The sequence below is a fragment of the Peromyscus maniculatus genome, chromosome 21 (assembly GCF_049852395.1).
Source record: "Peromyscus maniculatus bairdii isolate BWxNUB_F1_BW_parent chromosome 21, HU_Pman_BW_mat_3.1, whole genome shotgun sequence".
Classification (NCBI taxonomy): domain Eukaryota; kingdom Metazoa; phylum Chordata; class Mammalia; order Rodentia; family Cricetidae; genus Peromyscus; species Peromyscus maniculatus.
The window spans coordinates 57,717,485-57,740,120 of NC_134872.1; the positions used below are offsets into that span (position 1 = coordinate 57,717,485).

Below are 22,636 nucleotides of genomic sequence, written 5' to 3' on the forward strand. Positions count from 1 at the left end.
CAGCAGGAAGAAGGGGGAGATGAAGAGAAACTACAAACTTCTGGTGCCGTTTTCTCTCTTGCCACAAAGGACAGTTGTCAGATTTAAACCTGGTAGGGTTGTCTGGCGGGGGTGGAGCTGGGTATATGCATAGGAGAGCTGAAGGGAACAGACCGTTTACGGCTTGAAATGAAGTAAAAGATTCATTTATCAAAATCTTCGGGATGTCTGCTTTCAATCACAAACTCCCCTCTTCTCCTTGCCTGTGGAGCCCTGAATGTTTGAAGGAAAAACGGACAAACTGTGCCAATCAATAAACCAAAACAACAAATTTGGGAACCAACTGCCTATTTCTTTCCCTACCTAGCTCAGTCCTGCCCTGGGCCCCTCATTGCCACAGAGGTAGAATTAATCTCCATTCCCTTCAGCTCCTCCCCTTTTTATTCATCCCCACAGGAACACATGGACGATAGTACCTGCAGAGAGCCGAAGAAGATTCACTGCAAGAGTTCCTTACCCCAAACATTTACTTTATCTTTAGCCCTCTGACGGGCTAAATATTCCCAAGGGAAGTAGGTGGATTGTTTTTGGGTTTGTTTCCCCCTGCAGATTATTTAATCCTTTCAATTAGTATTCTGATCAGCAATTGTCCATATCCCCATTACCTCATTCTAAATGAGTATTTTAAAATTAAGTATTTCTAAATTAAATATGAGTATTTAAAGCCTGAGTTGAAGATCAAGCTGTCTTCTTCGCCTGGTGGCTCCCTTAGGAGGCCTATATTTTGGTCACTCACCTGGTATTGGGGATACAGGGGTGGGCAGAGAGGGGTGTGTAAGAAGAAGCAGTATGACCAGCTCTGCCACCTGATGGAGTCTTCTTGGCTGAGTCAGTCTTCTCCGAGGAACATTCTTGGTGCAGGCCCAGGGAAGGCTTAATAAATCCTCTGACCTCACAAGCTATAATTTCCCCTGACAGGCCTACTATTACAAACCCTCACCCTGATTGTCGCAGGCCAAGCCCAGGTGTTTTGATGAAGGAGGATGTAAATTCCTACCATAGAAAATGATAGGAACAATTTGGCTTGCCACAGCATTCTGCAGAATAGATGACGTGCACACATTGTATTGACTTATTCCATCTTCCCACAAAACCCTCTCAATGCCCTTGCAAACCACCAAATTATACTGATATTGTAGCTGCCTTTTGCATAGGTTGTACTCAGGGGTGTGTGTGTGTGTGTGTGTGTGTGTGTGTGTGTGTGTGTGTGTGTGTGTGTGTGTATTGTGTTTGTATGTGTATTGGTGTACAGTTGTCAATGCACCCTGGGCTGTGGTGGCCCACAGCTGACCTTGCCTTTTCCTAGATAGGCAAAGTCTCTGTCTGAGCCTGGAGCTTACCACTTTGGCTAATTTGGCTAGCTAGTCTACTTCAGGATTCCGTCTCTACCTCCAGCACTGGAATTACAGGTGGTCCAGGCATATTCAACTCTTACATGGGTACTGGTGAATTCCAGGCCATAATTTGTGTGGTAAGTGCTTTCCCCATGGAGGTGTCCCCCCAGCTCCTGTGCTCAAATGTAGAGATTGTTTATATTCAGTTCAACTCAATGAGTGTATACATTCACTCTGTATCTATCCTATGCCGAACACCATAGACACGAAGCATGAATTAAAGTATTGAGTCTGGCTGGGTGATGGTGGCACATGCCTTGAATCCCAGCACTCCAGAGACAGAGGCAGGTGGCTTTCCATGAGTTCAAAACCAACCTAGTCTATAGAGCAAGTTTCAAAACAGCCAGGGCTACACAGAGAAACTCTGTCTTGAAAAACCAAGGGGAGGGGAAAAAATCCTCTTTTAGCTGGTTCTGATGTTGCATGTCTTTAATTACACTCTCTGTGAGTTCGAGGCCAGCCTGGTCTACAGAGCAAGTTCTAGGGCAGCCAGGGTTATACAGTCTTAAAAAGAAAAGAAAAGAAAAACTGGAAAATCTGATTTATTTATTTATTTATTTATTTATTTATTTATTTATTTATTTATTTTGGTGTCACTCCGGATCCCCTCACCAACATCTATGGGAAATCTAGAATTTTCTCTTTGCAGAAGCTACTCTTTGCCACCACCCACTCCATTCTTCATCGCCAGTCTCAGTTGATTCTACTGAGTAGAGCTGAGATATGACTCATGCCGGGCCAATCACAGACTTTCATTTTTCTAGACAAATAGTAATTGGTTATGAAACAAGCACAGGACTCCTAGGTGTCACTAAAACTCCATGAACCCCCTGCTGCAATGTCTGGGAGTAAAGGAAGCATTGCCTTGTTGTCTGTATGCGCTAAGATAAAAGAAGTCCCTGTGGCCACCTTGCTATGCTGAGTCCACACAGCTCATCCATGGAGCTAAACGGAGGAAGTGGAGCCAGGGGCAGGAAGAGAAAGCGGGGCATCTGGTGACATCCTTTGAGTCCCTCCATCCAACTGTATGTGGTGTGGCATTTCCTAGCAAAGAAGCTTTGACTGAAGCAGAGATGTGCACTCGCTTGTCCGTGCAGAGGATGTTTATTGAGTGTCTACAGTGTGCTGAAGACGATGTTAAACAGGAGCTGTAAGGTAGACCCAGACTAGTGCCTGCCTTTGGAAAGCTGATGATTTAATAAGAGAAAAATGAGAAAGGGCAACACAGGACTATTGAACTGCACGCAGAGAGAGGACATTTGGAGCGCTGAGGACATTTGAAGAAGGGTGTGTGTGTGTGTGTGTGTGTGTGTGTGTGTGTGTGTGTGTGTGTGTGTGTGTTCTATATGGAAATCAAAGATACACAGCCAGGGAAAGATGAAAAGAGGGATGGAGCGCGTTTCTTGCAGTTGGAAAATGGTGAGTAAAGAATTGGGGGAAACAGGAGTTGCAGCAACTTGGGGAGGCTTCTTCTCCCTGCTATGACAGAGCACTAGGGAGGTTCTGCAAGACTACAAGGGTAAGCAAGAGTTGAACCAGGAAAGGACTTAAAGCCAGTTCAAGGGGCTTCAGTGGCAATCTGAAAGGCATGCAAACAGAAGATCGTGTAGTAGAGGTCACCTGCTGCTGTGCTCACAAATGGGGGACCCACTCCCATCCACGCTGCTTCTAGGTAGACGTCATCCCGACACAGAAAGCCGTGTCTCAGCCTTCTGTTCTAAACTCCAAGGAGGTGACTCCATGTAGATACCGCGGATCTCAGAAGAAATCCCACCTCCCTCCCTCCTCCATCCCTCTGCCAAAGTTCCCAGATCCGGGAGCAAGGTTGTCATCTTTCCAGTCACTGGCTTCAAAGGCTGACTCATCTCCATTTCTTCCCTTCCCTGCATGATCCTCCGTTGTTGCCAAGTCACAGAAGTTCTATTTCTAGGGTGTCTTCCATTTTTATTTGAACCGAAGAGCTGTTGGTTTTTTTTTTTTTATTCCCCAGAAAAGTTTAGCATTTTCCTTCTTCTTCTCTCTGAGCTTTCTATATGACCCACACCTGGCTAGATGCACCTCCCTCCCTCCCAAGGAGTCTAAGTTCCTCATTCTCAGGTCTCTGTATAATCCTTCTCCGTAAGCAGATGAAGAAGCTATACAGTAAATGACCGCAAAGATGGTGGACTGCAGTTTCCATAATTACATCATCTTAATAAGATGCATCTTGCTGGCACATTTGCTCTAGACAGAGTCTGGAGCACTGGTCCTCAACCTGTGGGTCATGACCTCTTTGGGAATCTCATATCATAGCAACAAAATAATTTTATATTTGGGGGGTCACAACAACATGAGGGACTGTATGAAAGGGTCACAGGTGAGGAAGGCTGAGAACCACTGCACTAGAGGCTTTTCCTGCATGTTTGATAATATAAGTAGCCATGCCAGGAAGACCACCTGGCAAAGGACCATGGGTAATCTCTATTGAAGGCAACTTCCAGCCAATAACCAGTCACAAGCCAAGGACTCAGTCCCACAACTTTAAGGAAATAAATTCTGCAACCTTAGAAGCAGACTCAGTTCCTGCTAAGCCTCCAGATGGAAAACAGTATTGGCCAACTTGATTATAGTCTTGCCAAGAAGTCAGTTAAAATATGTCCGTACTCCTGACCTTCTGAAACTATGATACTAGAAACACTTAGGCAACTTTTTATGCAGCCGTATTGCCTTGCCCTGTTTACACCATAGAGCAGATGTTAACTACATGTGTGCTGACCACTTCCCCCTGTGCCCTGTTAGAACACTCATGTGTTTCAGATAGAGTCTAACCCTCTGTATCCATGTGTTCAACATCTACAGATCCAACCAACCATAAACTGAGAAAATACCTCCAAACCCCAAGTCTCAGAGAGTTTCAAAATAAGAATTTGAATCTGCTACATACTGAGCACCAGACATACATGAAGTGACATATTGACATAACCTTTGTAGCCTTTTGCCACTTCAGATGTCCTCTTTCCCTCCAGCACTTACTATTTGTCTGGCTTACTATTCCTGTACTGTCTAGTTACACCTAGGGTGACTGGCTCAACTGAATACGAACGGATTTCCATTTTGTAGTTACCACCCAAACAATATAGTTGTTCTGTAGCTTGCTTTCCATTGTTGTAATAAACACCATGACCCAAGCAACTTGATGGAGAGAAAGGGTTTATTTGGCTTACACTTCCACGTCATAGTCCTTCACTGATGGAAGTCAGAGCAAGATGTTAAGCAGGAATGTAAGGGCAGGAACTGGAGCAGAGACTGTGGAGAAATGCTGCTTATTTGCTGTTCAGCTAGCTTCCTTATACAACCTCATTTGCCCAAAGGTAGTACCATCCACAATGATCTATGCCCTCTTCCATCAATTAGCAATCACAAAAATGCCCCATAGTATGCCCATAAACTAATCTGATGGAGGCAATTCTTCAGCTGGGATTCCCTCTTCCCCAGTGTGTCAAGTTGACAACAAAGTATAGCCATCACTGAACTAAATATGTACAGGTTTCCATTTTATAATTGCCACCCAAACAATATAACATAACAAATAATATTTTATAGCTTTAATATGGGGTTGGATATGTGATATAATATATTCAGGATGCTATGGGATATGTGCAGATATTATGCTATTTTATATAAGGAAGTTAAATACCTGAATTTTGGTATCTGTGATTTAAGCAAGATAGGGAGAATCCTTGGACCAATCCTCCTTGATACAGAGGGACAATGACATTGGGTATCAATGTGTTTCAAGGGATTCAACTTCTCTACCCTTAGGGGTAAAAGTTTGTAACTGAGCTTTCTTTGGACTGTCAGTGCCAAAATAATGACACAGAGACTTCTTATTAAGTATGAAAGCTTGGCCAACTAGCTCTTATAATTTAAATTAACCCATTTTTATTAATCTACATTATGCTATGTAGCTCATTAACTCTCCTAAGTACTGTGTGTCCTACTTTCTCCATATCTGGTTGGTGAGTCTCTGCCTCTCCAATTTCTTTTCAGAGTTCCTATCTCTGCCTAGAAGTCCCACCTATGCCCTCCTGCTTAGCTATTGGCTCTTTAGTTCTTTACTAAACCAATCAGAAGGTGCCTTGGCAGAGACACATCTTCACAGTGTACAAAAGGATTATCCCACAACAAAGGTTGATTGGCCAAGCGAATCTCGAATCTCGTTCAAACATCAGCTTTAACTCTACCAGTAATATTTGCATTCAGGGCAGAGGGTCTAAAAGTAGAAGGGACCGTGATTGTCTCTTTTGTTAAGGAAAAATTTCCAAAGCTACTGTCAGCAGACCTTTACTTAAATTGCATGGGCTATAACTTGGTTCATTGTTTCAACCTCAGATGATATCTTCTAGATGTGATCTGGAAGCAGATGGCACGCTGGGTTCACATGGTCTTTGCTGAAAGGATGATCCCAAGAAAAGTGGATACTGCCACAGTGGGGGAAACAGCAAATGGTCTGTTCTCAGTGACATCTCATCCTCTCTGGGCAGAAGGGGTAAGAGACTCTGTCTATTCCTTTCCCATCAGCCTGGGACAAGATTGTCATCACAATTAGGTAAAGGAGAGAAAGATCCTCAGTGAAAAGGAGACAGGCAGATACGTACTCCATAAGGACATTAATCGAGTTTTGCTAAATTAAAGGATGATTATGTAGTCATTATGCACAAGATTTTAATGGATTTTTAAATGCCCTTATCCCAGAAGCATTCTGGGAAGTAAACAAAAAATTAATTGCATTTTTTTTTCAAGAAGTATACAGCTTCTGAGAGAAAGCAGTCATTTGGCTAAAATTAATTATAAATGAAGACTATTTAATGAACTGTAGCCATACATTTCAGAGCAAAGAAGTAAGTCAGTGGTGTATTTTGTATATATAATTTTAAACTTATAAGATTTAAATGATGTAGACACAAGTACATTAAAAATCATGACTCAGGTGAGGTCAGAATAGAGTCCTTGCCTTGGCGAGATGGAGTTTATCTTGCTTGCACTTTTAGACTGGTCCTTGGGTGAGAGATAGTCTGACTGGGCAAGCACGGAGAGCATCTTCCATATTATTGACCTGCTTCCCCTGGAATGCTCAAGCATTGACCTAGATAGTAGGCATGGATATATGGTACCAGCAGCCTCGTTGGGACTCAGCCAATAAAAGAACCATTTTCCAACCTTTGACACAGGACAGTCTCAATCAATCAGGGCAGTCTACATTTCCCTGCTTTCTTTGCCAAGTTTAGAGGAAGAGAAGGGATGAAGAAAGGGGCATCAGAAACTGTAACTAAATGAGAAGACAGAGCTGGAAACGTCATAACAAGGTGTCGTCGCTATGTGAAGATGCCCTGAAAGCTTGAGAGAAGCTCAGCAGAGTGTACAACCCTCCCCGTGGGTCGGAGCAAGCTGAACGTTTTGTTATTTCATAATTACTGGATTAAACCACCATACCACAATGTGCTTCCAATCTCTGCTTGTCAGCCGGTCAAAGGCTTCCAGCGACTCAGCAAGGATTGATTCAGTGTAACCACACACAGATACTCTTACAAGTCAAAACAATTAGTGCAATTAGTAAAAGCACCAAATCCCGTTTCTTCTGTGATTCAATAACGTGAGCATCTCCCACGTTTGCACAGTTCAGGTTTGTGAGCTGGAGACAATCCTTGAAGGTGATGAAGTGGATGAAGGAAAGGCCTCTGTGGTGGAAATGAGGCCCCAGTCTCCACTCGAAAACATTTGTGGCACCACATAGAATCTTTAACTTCTGAGCCTCAAATTCTTCCCTGTCAAATAATGATGTGATTTCAAATGTCTTTTAGAAGTCTACTTTTAAAATATATTTATGTCATATTAATAACATTCTGGTGCTAGGCAGTGGTGGCACACGCCTTTAACTCTACCACTCGAGAGGCAGTGGTAGGCAGATCTCTGAGATCTAGGCCAGGCTGATCTACAGAGTGAGTTCCAGGACAGCCAGAGCTACACAGACTGTCTCAAAAAAACCAAAAACCACTTGGCGGTGGTGGCATACGCTTTTAATCCCAGCACTTGGGAGGCAGAGGCAGGCGTATCTCTGTGAGTTCTAGGCCAGCCTGATCTATAGAGTAAGTTCCAGGATAGGCTCCAAAGCTACACAGAGAAACCCTGTCTCGAAAAAACCAACCAACCAACCAACCAACCAACCAAAACCAACAACAACAACAAAACATTTTGGATATTGAGGAGATAGCTCAATTGATTAAATATTTCACTTTTAATCACAAGGACTCAAATTCAGTCCCTACAAACTACATAAAGAAAAGATGGGTGTTGGCACCCACTTGTAATCTCAGAGCTGGGGAGACAGACTCCTGAGGCTCACTGGCTAGCCAGTCTAGCTTAATGGGTGAGCTTCACCACAATGTGAGACCAAGAGAGCTGGCCACAAAATAGGCATATGGCACTTGAGAAACAACATTCAAGGTTGTCCCGCAGCCTACACACACACACACACACACACACACACACACACACACACACACACACACACACTCACACACACAGACACGGACACACACACACACACACACACACACACACACACACACACACGAATACTTGAGCAATACATTCACTGAACATTTTTTTAAACGAAATTCTGAATGCTTTTAAGTCTTGTGGTATCAGAAATTCACCTGGAATCCAGTACTTGGGAGGCAGAGGCAGGTATGGATCTCTATGAATTCAAGGCCAACCTGGCCTACAAAGTGAGTACCACACAGAGAAACCTTGTCTCAAGAGAGAGAGAGAGGAGAGAGAGACTTCACTTGAGTTGGCTAAAGTTAAAAAGATATTTATTAGAAACAGAGCATAAGGAGGAGCCAACCCCAAATCTCCACTAAGGTAGAAGATAGCCTAGGTCTGGTGTTCTAGGATAACTTAAATTAGAAAAGGTAGTGCTGTCATACTAGGGGGTGGCGTGGGAATGCTGCTGAGATCCTGTGTGGATGGCAGCAAAGGAGTACCCCTGAGAACATCTGGTAACTGATCAGGAAGGGTACCAGTGACTGAGAATCAACACCAGCCACAGGCAGTGTACTGGCCCCACAGCTGGACCAAAGCATTCTGGCTGGACATGAGTCTCCCATGGGGGAAAACAGCACCACCTCTTAGAAAACACAAAAGGAACACCAAGAGTAGTTGAGTATAAAGTTTCAAAATAAAAAATATCCAAACATATTCTTTTTTTTTATTTTTTGAAACTGGGTTTCTCTGAGTAGCCCTCACTGTCCTAGAACTCACTTTGTAGACCAGGCTAGCCTGGAACTTGGAGATCTGCCTGCCTCTGACTCCTGAGTATGGGAATTAAAGGTATGTGCCACCACTGCCTGGCTCAAACAAATTTTAAGAACAAAAGTACTATTCCTGGAAACTGGTTAGCAATTTATAGGGAGTATTGCCATTCTGGGTTCTGTTTGGTTGTAGGTAAAGTTCCACATAATAGTCAGCTCAGTGTGGCAAATAGTAGAAGAAAAACACAGCCTGGGATAGCTTCTACTTTTTGCACCCAGAGTAGAACCAGACAAAACCATATGTGCACTGCATACAGCCAGGGCTCCAGAAGGAAGAGAAGAAAGTCTACCATGGGCCAGATTTACCAGAGATACCTTAAGTTATAGCCGAGGCTCCTTTCAGCATAAGGGTGTTCCATACTCTATGAATTGATGAAGGGTCCCATCATTTGGACTTGGAGGGATATAGCTGAAGTCTGGAAGAGTCTCGTCAGCCAACGATGAGAATATAAGGTAATTTGCTGAAGATTAAACATCAGCCCACTGTGGTGACATGTGTCATTCATTCCCAGGTACCCAAGAGGCAGAGCATGAAGATCACGTGATCCCAAGAACTCAGGACTGTCAGACCACAGGGAAGATTGGACACCAGCTTTCTGGTTGAAGTACCAATTCATCACACAACTGGATGAGCCTTGAACACATTGTGGGAAAATTCCAGACTCTTACTATTATTTATTTAAAAAAGCATTTAGAATTGACCATCTGTGGTGGTTTGAGTGAAAATGCCCCCTATAGGCTCATATATTTGCACTCTTGGCCCCTAGTTGGTGAACTGTTAGGAGACGTGGCCTTGTTGGAGGAGGCGTGTCACTGGGAGTGAGCTTTGAGGTTTCAAATGACCAGCCCAGGCCCATTGCCTCTTTCTCTGACTGTTGCCTCTGACTCAGGATGTCAAACTCTCAGCTACTGCTCCAGCACCATGCCTGTCTGCTTCTTGCCACAATGATAATGGACTAACCCTCTACAACTATAATCAAGCCCCCAACTAAATGCTTTCTCTTATAAGAATTGCTTTGGCCATGGTATCTCTTCAGTGCCCTAGAACAGTGATTGAGATGCCATCTGTAGACACAGGAGGATGGTTCATGGTTGCCACAGACTATGAGACTGGGTGAAGGAAATATTCTACAGTGGAGGATGGAGATGGTTGTTTACCATTGTGATAATATAATGCCCCTAACTACTGAACTCTATACATTAAAAGGGGGATTTTTTTTTTTTCGGTTTTTTGAGACACAGGGTTTCTCTGTGTAGCTTTGCGCTTTTCCTGGAACTCACTTGGTAGCCCAGGCTGGCCTCGAACTCACAGAGATTCGCCTGGCTCTGCCTCCCGAGTGCTGGGACTAAAGGCGTGCGCCACCACCGCTAAAAGCGGGGATTTTATGGTATGTGAATTCTATTTCAACAACAACAAAGGCCACAACAAAGCTCAAAGACTGTCCATCTCCTGGTTAAAAGTAATGACGTGTTTGTCCCTTGTCTCCTTTGTTTCACCCTGTATTTTTTTTTTTTTTTAGCTACTCCATGTTATAAACAGCCATCTGCCCACTGACAACTTCCACGTTTATCATATCAGCATAAAACTGTTGCCTGGCCTCCAGTTGGATCTAAAATATCTTTCCTGGAGAGCTCATAGACACCCAACATGCAGCATGATGGATATAAAACTATGAATAAGGATTCAGCCTCCTCCCCTTTATGTCACCTTTAATCGATGGTTTCTCTAATCACCAGTGTGTGACAGTCATTCTTCATGTCATTTGTTCATTCATTCATTCATTTGTTATCCATTGAGCTAACCTCTTCCCAAGCTGTCTGTATCTATCAGACACTGAGCTGTAGGCTAGGGCATAGTGGTAAAGAAGATGCACGTGGTGTCAACCTTTATGAAATTGTATAGGAGATGTCAATCAAAAACTTACCCAGTAGGATGAGGTATACCTAAGGGATATACAAGCAACTCTGGGAGTACATAGTATGGGAATCTGGTCTACTTAATTACCAGATGATATTTTATTTTTCTTCTAAATACCTCTTGGCTCTAGTGTTGGCTGTTGACCAAACCATATCCTCACCATCCTCCAGGCTCTCATCAATTTTCACCTTCACAACCACAGTTGCTTCCTTGACTGGTCTTGTCTCCATTTCTTTTGCCAGCCTTGCTAGTCTCAGATCTTCCTTCTGTATTTCTGCTAACAAAATCTTCAAAATCAAAACTTTGGGTGGGTGAGATGGCTTAGTCAGTAAAAAAGCGAGTGCTATGGAGCCCAACAACCTGTTTTATCCGCAGGACCTACAAAGTGGAAAGAGAGATCTGATTCCAGCAAGTTGTCCTCTGACCTCCTCAGGTACACTGTGGCCTGAATGCACACACACACACACACACACACACACACACACACACACACACACACACTCACTCACTCACAAATAAACAAATGTAATCAAATACTCACCTCCTATTGAGTTCCCTTATTATCAACTTTTATCTCTTAAATCGAGCCACCCAGAACCTCATGACTATAACATGTTCCCCCTCAGAACAGAAGCTAAATGGGGCTTAATGACAAATGGGGGATTGCGCCCCCCCCAACTCAATGGAAAAATCATTGTGTGGTCTAGGTTCCATTTATGTGATAGATTTTCCTTTCTTCTCTATCACCCCTAAAGCCCACAGTCTGTATATCACTAAGCTAAAAATGCTCCCTAAGTGTCTTAATTAGGGTTCTATTATTGCTGTGAAGAGACACCATAACCACAGCAACTCTTTTTTTTTTCCCCTAGAGAGGGTTTCTTTCTCTGTGTAGTTTTGGTGCCTGTCCTGGATCTCGCTCTGTAGACCAGGCTGGCCTTGAACTTACAGAGATCTGCCTGGCTCTGCCTCACAAATGCTGCACTTAAAGGTGTGTGCCACCGCCCCCCAGCTACAGCAACTCTTATAAAGGAAAAAATTTAATGGGGGATGGCTTAAAGTTTCAGAGATTTAGCCCATTACTATCATGGCAAGAAGTATGACATCACCTGGGCAGACATGGTGCTGGAGAAGGAGTCGAGAGTTCTACATCTTGATCTGCAGGCAGCAGAAGGAGACTGTTTCACACTGGGTGTAGCTTGAGCACATGTGAGACCTCAAAGCCCACCCCTACCAAGGTACACCTCCTCCAACAAGGCCACACCTCCTATTAGTGCCACTTCCTATGTGCCCAACATTCAAACATGTGAGTCCATGGGGCACACACCTATATTCTTTTTAATTAAAAAAATGACATTTAGGTGTGTGTGTGTGTGTGTGTGTGTGTGTGTGTGTGTGTGTGTGTGTGTGTATGTTTGGCTCCCATGTGTGCCATAGCATATGTGTGCAGGTAAGTTGGTTTTCTCTCCTTCCACCACATGTATTCTGAAGATCAAAGTCACGTGGCCAAGCTTGACAGCAAGTGTCCTTACCCACTGAGCCATCTTGCCAGCTCAGACTCTTCTGTCATGATAATTTGTGAACATCTTGTTAGCAGGTATCGAGAGGAGACCACGTGAAAGGCCTGATGATGTGTTTCAGATATTTTCCCTGAAGTCAGTGTACAGGCTTTGCCCCACGGTCTCTTAACAAAAGTGGCCAGACAACAGGCAACCTATTTAAGGTTGTGATGAGAGAGGAGATGCTGGCCGACCTGGAAGTTCAAGGAATGAATTGAAATGCATCGAAGAAATGGGGAAGCTGTGAGAAGACAGTGAGAGCTCAAGGAGAAGATGATACAAAATGCTCTGGACATTGACTCTAAATATTGGGTCGTTATAGGAACTGGCTGCAGGCAAGGGATAGAGAAAAAAGGTTTTCTTGAACACCTCATCTACTGAGGAGTTTACAAGCCCCCGGAGGTCAAAGTAAGGGACTGTGTTTACTCTTTGTGTGTGTAACTAAGTGATCAACTCTTGGGTTGTGATGGCACAATGTCTTCCTCCCATACTGAGAAGGTGAGCAAGGCACGACTGGCCATCCTGGCCACCATGACTCTATCCTTTTCATGTCCTTGTTCCCTCCCACAGAAACCTCCTCCCCACCTTACTAGCTATCTCCTTCATGACTCACCTTGCCGACCCTCCTAATGCTGAAAAGCTAGACGTTTAGAGAGCCAGGTGCCATGGCCCATGGTTTTCTTCAGATTCAGTGTTCCTTTCCAATGATGCTTGTAACGTGGCCTCGTGAAAAATCTCTCTAATTATGTCTTCTCTAGATGGGAGGGTTGGGTTGCATTATGCTTATCTCTTGAGCCTGAGGTCCTATGAAAATGTTCCTAGCACCAAGGTGGTTTTCAATGACTATCTCCTGGATATGTGAAAGAATTACTAATAGAATGTTACATATCGAGTACTGACCTTGTGTCTCTCAGTCCCCAGAATAAATCTTACTTAGTGTCCCCAGGGCAGCCTGATAAGGGGTTTCCCTTCTGAACTCAAGGATTTGTTGTCCTTTGTCAGGAACAAGGGTTGAAGCAGGCATAATTGGATCTGTGACGCAGCCAGGCCCTAGCCTGTGCAGTTTGCTGCCTGGAATCTCAGTAAAATTGCAGGAGGCCACACAATTCCCTTGCAGCCTTGACTCAACAGAGGGGTCAAGAGATCGTGAGTGTGCAATTAAGGAGGAGTGTGGGGACAAAGGAGACTGCTCATGTCTGCTAGACCTGGCTGTGCCCATTAGTGACTAACAGAAAGGACACTCTTGACTGTTACACTGTGTCGCCTCCAAGACCCTCACGTTCCTGGAAGTCTGAGCACCAAGTCTGACCTTCTTGCCACCCACGCCCTCCATGTGGCCGATGATGACATGGCAGACAGTTTGTGGTTGCCTTTAGCAAGTTGTCTTTCCTAACATCTAGTTTAAGAGAAGATAAAGGTTCTTACTTGTCACTGTTAGGAGCTCGTAAGCACAGGGTGCTCACAAAGCACTCTGCATCACCACCACCATTACCTGTAGTTAGCTCATTGTAGTTTTGTACTATAATATAATGTATGACTAATTATAGAGCATTGGAACTATACTTAGGCTCACATCAATGAGCATCAGTCATTCACTTATATATTTATTAAGGAGGGTTTCAAAAATATTTATAATTACAAAAAGGGAAATTGAGTTCTGGAAATGCCATTATAAGCATCCAGCTTTCTTTCCCTCTTCCTCTCTTCTTTTCTTCATTGTTCCTTTTTGCAAGGCACACACACACACACACACACACACACACACACACACACACTTCACACTTAAAGCTTGTATCACTCTCGCTGCCTTTGCTAACCCATAAGTATTAGCTACTTTTTTTGCTGCTGTGGTGAAACACTGAACACAACCCTTCTCGGAAGGGTTTATTTCAGCTCACAGCCGCTGTCCATCATTAGGTGAAGTCAAGACAAGAACTCAAGGCAGGAACACGGATGAAGGAACTGAAGTAGAGACCATGGGGAAAGATGCTCCTTGGCTTGCTCCTCCTGGTTCACTTGGTCTGCTTACTTACGCAGCTCAGGACCACCTGCCCAGGGATGGCACTGCCCACAGTGGGCTGGGCCCTTCCATATCAATAATCAAGCCTGCAAGCTTGCCTACTGATCAATCTCAGCAAGCATTTTCTCCCTTGTGGTTCTCTCTTCTCAGATGACTCTAGCTTGTGTCAAGTTGACAAAAACAAACCAACCAACGTACCATAGAAGGATCGACTGCACATTTCTCTGTGTTGTGTGGTCTATGTGATTTTTAAAGCCTAGAGCATCCCACCTCACGCACTGACTCCAGTTAAGGAGGTCCTCAGTCATCCCATCTTGCTGCCGGGACCACTTTCCCTGAGACTTTCCTACTAGTACTTCCCATTGCTATCGCCGAGATTCTGAGACTGATCAAAATCCCCAGGCTCTCGGGTGGGTCGTGGAACATTGTCAGGTACATTGAGGCGAAAGATGCCATAAAATTGAAACTGTACATTCATCGTGACGACTAAAGTCCTCCCCAGCTATCTTCAGGGCTGGAGGATCCCAAGGTAATGACAAAGCTGATACACAAACTTATTTAGGAGGGAGAATGAAAATGGAAAGTTTTATTATGTTTAAACTATCAAGAACATTCCAGTGTTTTGTTACTGTTTTTCATTTTTTGAGACAAGATTTCTATGTGTAGCCCTGGCTGTCCTTGAACTCACTCTGTAAACCAGGCTGGTCTCAAACTAAGGAGATCCACTTGCCTCTGCCTCCCAAGTGCTGGGATCAAAGCTGTGTGCCACCACCCCTCCCCCGAAGAAACATGCCAAGTTCTTCAAGCTCAATGCGACACTTTAAATTTTTTGACTAGTCAGTTACTGTAGTGCATCCTGCTGAGGACTCAGATTCACTCCTGCTCACTGTTTTTCATTCTCTCCACCCCCACACACCTTCACTCCCCACCTCAGATAGTGTTATGGTTAGTTTTTTGTCAAACTGACACACGTTCAGGTCACCTGGGAAGAGGGAATCACAACTGGAGAACTTCCTCCATCAGATTGGCCTGCAGCCATGTCTGTGAGGTATTTTCTTCATTGGTAATTGACAGAGAAGGGCTCAGCCCACCATAGCTGGTGCCATCCCTCGGCAGGTGGTCCTGGGTTGTTTTTACAAAAGGAAGGGAGCTGAGCAAGCTAGAGGAAGCAAACCCAGAAACAAGCACTCCTCCATGGTCTCTGCTCCAGGTTCCTGCCTCGGGGTTCCTGCCTTGAGCTCTTGCCCTAGCTTCCTTCCTGATTAACTATAATCTGTAAACCAAATAAACCCTGTCTTTCTCAAGTTGGTATTGGCCATTTTTTTTTTATCGTAACAACAGAAAAAGCAAACTTAACTAGGACAAATGGGGACCCATATTTCTCCTTAATTGCCTTTTCTGAATTCCATTGTTTCTTCCCCCTGGGGCATATAGTCTTCTCTTAGTCCATTTCTTGATCATCCATCATCTTGATCATGAACCCCTGAACCGAGTGGATTCCTGGTGTGCTAAGCATCAGCATCGTATGATTTATCCTTTCAACAAATGATATTTTGAGCACATGCTATGTACTGTCTCATACAGATAAGACAGTAAGGACCACGTATACAGACCTTGGTCTACAGAAGCTTAGAGCCCAGTGGAGAAGCCAAAGAAGTAAAAGGAGAAACATTCAGTGATATGTAAGAGCCACAAGAAAGGTCACTTCAATGTTATGTCTCACTTAATTGAATGTCATCTTTGACCAAGACCACAGCTTAACCAATGTCCCTGGAACATACAAATATGACCCCACCCCCAAAGATTCTAATTCATCTGCTCCTGTTCTGAGGTATGGACTAGAGTACAGCCTGGATAGCATCTATTCTGAGAGGCCTTCCAGATGGCCACATGGAGAGGCCATTTCTAGCTGCTGGCTTGCTACCGGCTCTCCCCTCTGCAGCTAAAACAGACTCAGCAAACATGTGCTGAATCAAACTGGTCATTGTTGAATCGATTTTTTTTTCTATTTAGATGATTAAAACTCTGAAGCCTGGCCAGAATCAAGTATGAATAATGCAATTGTTGCTGAACTTGTCCAAAACGGCCATTTTTCATAGAGATAGCTTGCAACTCAGGAGTCATGGACAGAACACACTGTCCTTTGAGAAGATTCTGACCTGCAGCATTCAGCAGAGGGGCAGAGGGTGGTCAGCGCCTTCGTCTATCTACTGCACTTAAGTGATGGATGGCTGAACGATGTAAGCTATAGGAAATTGGGTGCTTTCCCACAGTTGTTAACACACTAACGGAGGCAGAGGTGCTGCGTGACAAAGTCCAGAGAACCACGTCTCAGTTTTCTACTCCGGTGAAATCATGTGGTTTGTCTCCTCTAGTGCCAGATCTGAGAAACCGCCCTGCAAAATATCTGAGAACGTAACCTGGATTGAATTGGCGTTGGGTAGTGTGAAAAATAAAGTTTCCTTCTGCCACCTTTTGGCATCAATCTCATTAAAGGCTTCTCATTGTCCAAGGGCTAAGGCATTGCCCACTTCCTCCCCAGGCAATGACTAAGAGCTGGGGGCAAAGCCAACAGCAAAAAGAAATTGCCAGGATGGGGTACATAAGGCTTTTGTTTGTTTGTTTGTTTGTTTGTTTGTTTGTTTGTTTGTTTTTAGAAACAGGGTTTCTCTGTGTAGCCCTGGCTGTCCTGGAACTCACTCTGCAGACCAGGCTAGCCTTGAACTCACAGAGATCCTCCTGCCTCTGCCTCCCAAGTGCTGGGATTAAGTGTGCCACACTCCTAGGTGACTGTAAGGTTTTTTAGTTTCCTATAGACCAATAAGGAAGAAGCACTCTGTCTCTAATCTATGCTTTTCTTTGTAATTACATTACTGTGATCCAATTACATTGCACATTTTCTAAATTTAGGATTTGTTTAGGAACAAGTGTTAAAATTAGTACCCACAGAAATGTTATGATTTAGGAATTTTATTTTATTAGTGATATGAAGAAGTTCCTTACTGGTCATTTTGCTTCCTGATATACTCGCACCAGGAACTAGCTATGATCAGACCCAAGGCTTCCCAACTCCAGATGAGCCCAGGGATCTGGAGGGCCCAGAAGCAATGTCTACTTGTGTCTGTGGTCTACAAGAATTGACTTGTTCTTGGAAATGTTCTGTTGCTGGTGTTTGTTTTTCTTTTTCGGTGCTGGGCACAGAACCTGCGCCTGAGCTCATACTAGGCCAGCATGCTACCACTGAGCTGCACCACCAGCTCTGGATGCTTTGAGGCTGGACCTCATTGTGAACAGGATGGACTGATACTTTCTGCCACAGCATCCAGAGCCTTGGGATTACACCCGCATTCCACATGCCTGGATCACAATTGTTAATTATTTATTAACTGAAAAGAGGGTCTGGAGAGATGGCTCAGCAGCTAAGAGACTTTCTGTTCTCGAAGAAGACACAGCTTCCCTGAATCCACATCTGTTTAGCTCACAGCTGCCTGTAACTGCAGATCCAGGAGATACGTCACCCTGTTCTGATCTCCTCAGGCACCAGCATACATGTGGTACATGTACATACATGCAAGCACATACATATACACAAAATAAAAACAAACCCTTTTTTTGAGAAGAAAAAGAGTGACCCAACTCCAGATTAAAATGAGCCTTGACCATGCCACTGTGAAATGAGATAAAATGGACACAAGATACAAGAAAATCATTATTCTTATTTAATCTTAGCCTGATTTACCCACAGTGGGCTGTTTTTGTTTGTTTGTTTGTTTGGTTGGTTTTGGCTTTTTGAGAAAACGTTTCTTTATGTAGCCTTAGCTGCTCTGAAACTTACTCTGCAGACCAAGCTGACCTGGAACTCGGAGATCTGCCTGCTCTGCTTCCCAAGTGCTGGGATCAAAGGCATGTGCCACCACTGCCTGGCCAGCCCACAGTTTTTGTTTTCATTTCAGTTTTATTCTGTATGTGCAGCAATTGAATTTAGATTCATGGTTGCTTTCCCCGTTTGTCTAGCTGCAAGGGATCCAAACCGAAAAACCGGGATGAAGATACCCTGATGACAGAGTGTCAAGAATAAGTTGGTATGATTTCAGGTTTTGTTTTTTTAATGTTAATGTTCAAGTTTCCCTGAGTTCCTCCCACAAGGTCCACTGAAATAATACATCTTTTCTTCCAGCAGAAAATATGAAGGACCTTTTCATTCAACCCCTTGCTTTTTATCCACTTCCTTCAAGCCCTCATTATGTGTGAGGCACAATGCTAAGTGCGTGCTGTGTGTCTTTCATTTCGTTCTAGAAATAATTACATCAAGTGGGTAAGATGATTGTTTCCATGCTGCACATAAAGGCTCTGACTCACAGAGGGCTTAGACAGACTCCAAGGAGCCCTAATGAGTCTCAGACTCACGATAGGCTGACAGCAAGCTCACACTTTCAACCAATAATGCCAAGTGCCTCTCCTTTTCTTCACCAAGACAATGAAGACTGAACGGCCCTCAGTCCTCTTCTGAGATAAGCAAACAATGGTGGCAAGGGTTTTAAACAATTCTCTGGGTTGTGTACAGTGTCACACAAGTGGCTCTTGTGATAATTCTTTATGCTAGTCTATATCCTAGTCTAGTCTAGAATACACCAGTGTATGTACCAGAACTACAAGTCAGTGTTTATCTTGCGTCACAGTAGGGTCAGCATCGTCCTAACTCATGTGAATGTACGAAGGCTGATAGATGATGCCCTCACATGTTCTTGGAGCACAAAGTAGAAGTTTTATTGAAAACAGTGCCAGTTTGGTTTGTTTACAGGTCAAATGATTTTGTCAGACTTTGGGGACAAATAGTTCCTACACTTGCAAATTGACTCTTTTGTCATGTCGCTCCTACTGTGGTTTTTAAGAACAATCTGAAAGAAAAATGGTGTCTGATAGAATGCAGACTGGTTTAGCAGTTTGGTCTTCTGAACACCGCCAGTGGAGATCGCACACACTTCCAGATCTTAGAAAAATCTCAAATGAGAATGTTCTTGCCTGGTGGAAATACTACACGCAGAGACACAGACTGGGCTGTGACTTTCCATATACCAAAGAGCATCCTGAATGTCCCTGTAGCAGAGGATCCAAAGATTTTTTATTTTCTATAGTATACATATGATTTTACCGTTTATTAAAGACAAAAGAAACTTTGCATACTAATGAGACGGATGTGCTTGTCTCTTTATACAGTGAGTTAAGCTGGCTGAATATTTGAGACTCGGAGATGTAGAACATCTTCAGTCTTTTTCAGCGTTGATCCATGTGTTGATTTTATGATTATTTGCTGGGAACACATCTTCCCATGAACACAGAACACCAAGTGGTAGAAGTATATTTAAGGACATCTCAGAAATTGTTGGAAATTCTGTCCTAACCTTTAACCAAAGTTCATTTAACAGACCTTAAGTGAAATTTAAGTCAGCCATGCAAGGCACAGTTGCTGAAATTAAGTCCTCTAACACATCTCTAATCCACAGTCATGCTAATCTGACGCTAAGGAATGACAGCAGAGAAATCTGAAAGTCTTTGTTTTCAGTAATTGAACTATCAGTGTTTGGGAAGACCAGAAAACCTTGTGTACGGTAAAAAAACAAACGAACAAACAAAAAAAAACGCTACAATTCTTAATGTAAGACTCTGAGCAGAGGCATTTTAGGCAATACTGGTCGGGGTTGCATGTGGTGATGGTGTGCACTGTGCAGCGTGCACATGTGCGTAAAGAACTGAGGCTGCTGTGAAGCGGCACACACCAGAGGCCCAGGCCACCAGCGAGACCTCGGCTTTCTTCGGCATTTGATTTTGAAGCATCTTCCCGCTGTTGCATAAGCAGAAACTTCCACTGCTGTCCGGGGTTTCGCAGCCCTCCCTAGCACAGGACTGCAACCCACGGTTTAAGATGCTGTGGGTCATAGGAATTAGCATCCTTGTGAGACTTTACATTTGAGATAAAGCAGCACTCCCAGAGGTGGAGGGTATTGCAAGAACAGACCAAGATACACATCGCGGGCTTTTTTCCGCTCTTGCACCAGCTCACATTAGCTCAACTGAACCTGTGGGTAGACCCTCAGATTTGGAAACTTTTAAAAATTTTGATTCTAGATTAGAGCTGAGTAGAAAGTGTGTGTGTGTGTGTGTGTGTGTGTGTGTGTGTGTGTGTGTGTGTGTGTGGTCCCTTCCCCTTAGCATTGCTGTACAGCTGAGTACCCTGGCTATAATGAACGCCTGGTAATGTGGGAGGCCGTGGCTTTCCAGGATGCAGGAGCAGCCTGGACATCTCTGGGGTGAGGCAGAAATGAAGGTAACAAAGCTGCACAGGGCCCTCCCCGGAGCTTTGGCACCCATGCCTTTGCCTGCTGGGCCACTGTCCTGTGGGGGAAAGCAGCGAAACTGAGCCAGGCCCCTGGACTCTTGCGGGGTCTGAATCTGTTTCAACCTTCCGCACAACAGCCCGGAATCCAAACATCTTCATTTACGGAATGGAAATAATCCCACTGTATAAACGGTTCGCTTTGCTTCTGAATGTTTTGCTAAAGATTCACCAAATAACAGATTTTTTTTTTTTTTTAATGTTGGGAATGGGTAAAATATTGTTAGATGCTTCGCTGCGACAGGGTGGGTTTAAAGGAAAAGAGCCCAAGCTCAGTAGTCCACAAACCGGTGGAGCTGTCTCGGAACAGCAGCGAAGATGGACCTCTTACAGGAAAACCGATACAGACCACCTTCCCGGGATCTGACTCTCCCACCCCCTTTCTTCCTGATAATGCAGACAGCTTTGAGCAGCAAAGCCAATTCGATTTGTTAACTGATGGTCCTGCTTCCTAAATGGATTAGGAAAAAAAAAAAAAAAAAAAAAAAAAAACCACGATAAATACAGAGTGCATTGTGGGTGAAGAACAACTCCGGCCACTGTGGGCAGGACTTACTGGATGGAGGTCACACGGGTCTGCCTGGCACAGCCGAGTGACCTGTGTGATGCAATCACAGCAGAAGTATGAGTCTTGCACGGGGGTGTGAAAGTGTGTCTGCAGGGCCTTCCTGGGGTGCACTGTGTGATTTCTTGGGCATTACCGCAAACACTCACCACAGGGCAATGAGAGAAAAGAAGGCCAGGGTTGGGATCAGCTCCTGAAATGGCAGATGAAGTTTGTTATTCCCCTTCCCGAGGGACTTAGAAAACGGTTTTGAGGGAGAACACAGAGTGCATGCCGCATCCCTTGCTGCCTCAAGCCCCCGGGGGAGTTGCAGTGAAAGGGGGGCGCGAGGGTCTGAAGGTGGGTGGAAGGAAGCGGCGTCAGTCAACTTCCTCGGCTGCGGTGGCTGTGGCAGCGGGGTGTGCACCCGGCTATGCAGCCCTCCCCTGGGCCGGGAAGGGGCGGAGCTGGGCGTCGCCGCCCGGGTTGTCCCCTCCTCCTCGGTGCTCTCGGGTGCAGAGCCCTCCGCGGTCGCGGCCGCTCGGAGGGAGCTCTCCCGGATCCCGAGGCGGGAGTGTGGCTGGCGGGGCTGGGCTGGGCTGCCGGAGCTGGACTGCCGGAGCTCGGCCGCGCCTGATGTTGGTGAGTCCCGTCACGGCGGCTGGGGACAGGGCAGGGTGCAGGTCTCCACTGTGATGCTGGGGAGCCTCTGCTAGAGCTCAGGAGGCGGGGATGTCAGGATGGAGACCTTGGGGGAGCGCCTGACCCGAAGACTCTGCAGAGAAGATGTAGAACCGCATTGACAGGTGCCCCGACCCCAGGGGCCGGGGCTGGGACCCGATGTTGGAGTTCCAATACTGGTTTTTAGAATGCAGGACAGACAGTCCAGACCATGGAGTTGGGAAGCTGCAGACCCCTGAAGGGCTGGGGCTTGGGAATCCGGACTGGCTAGTGAGGAGATTGGGGATGGGAGCCTGAGGGAGCTGGGGTTTGGGGTAGATGTCACGATCGTGAATTGTGGGTGTATGAGCCCGGAGAGCAGGAGAGACAGAATCCAGAGGAGGGGAGTCCTGTGCGCATTCTTGGGGCGCCCTCCACAGGGCAGAGAGGAACGGAACCCCGGGAGGGGAATGCCTAGTAGAGGAAGAACGGGGAGGAAGGGGGTTCCCGAGGGAGGGGAACCCCGGAAAGAGTAAGGTGAGCGAGGCGTGAGCTCCTCCTTGAGGAGAATGGAGCAGGGTACTCCGAGGAGATGCTACACGGAGCTCAGTAGTGCTGAAAACCATGGGCTGCTGATTTAGGGGCTATGGTGAACTGAGGGACCAGAGAGCACGAAAGGGCAGAGGTGGCCAGCGGGGCAGTGCTGGGAATGTCCTCTTTTCACGGGAGGTAGTCGCGGACATCTCAAGAGGGTATCCC

General features: G+C 45.1%; 1 protein-coding gene across 16 annotated transcripts in view; it reads left to right on the top strand.

Moving 5' to 3' along the window:
* The first annotated feature begins 21,714 nt into the window (after positions 1-21,714).
* The window catches only part of Paqr8 (progestin and adipoQ receptor family member 8), a 48,811-nt gene continuing 47,889 nt past the window's right edge, over positions 21,715-22,636 (top strand). For 10 of the 16 annotated variants that reach the window (XM_042266348.2, XM_042266346.2, XM_076557897.1 and 7 more), the window contains exon 1: positions 21,717-21,859. The gene's annotated coding sequence lies outside the window, so the exon portion shown is untranslated. Of the gene's footprint in view, positions 21,860-22,636 lie in introns of all 16 variants that reach the window. The other 6 variants (XM_042266347.2, XM_042266353.2, XM_076557900.1 and 3 more) reach the window with 2 other exon arrangements.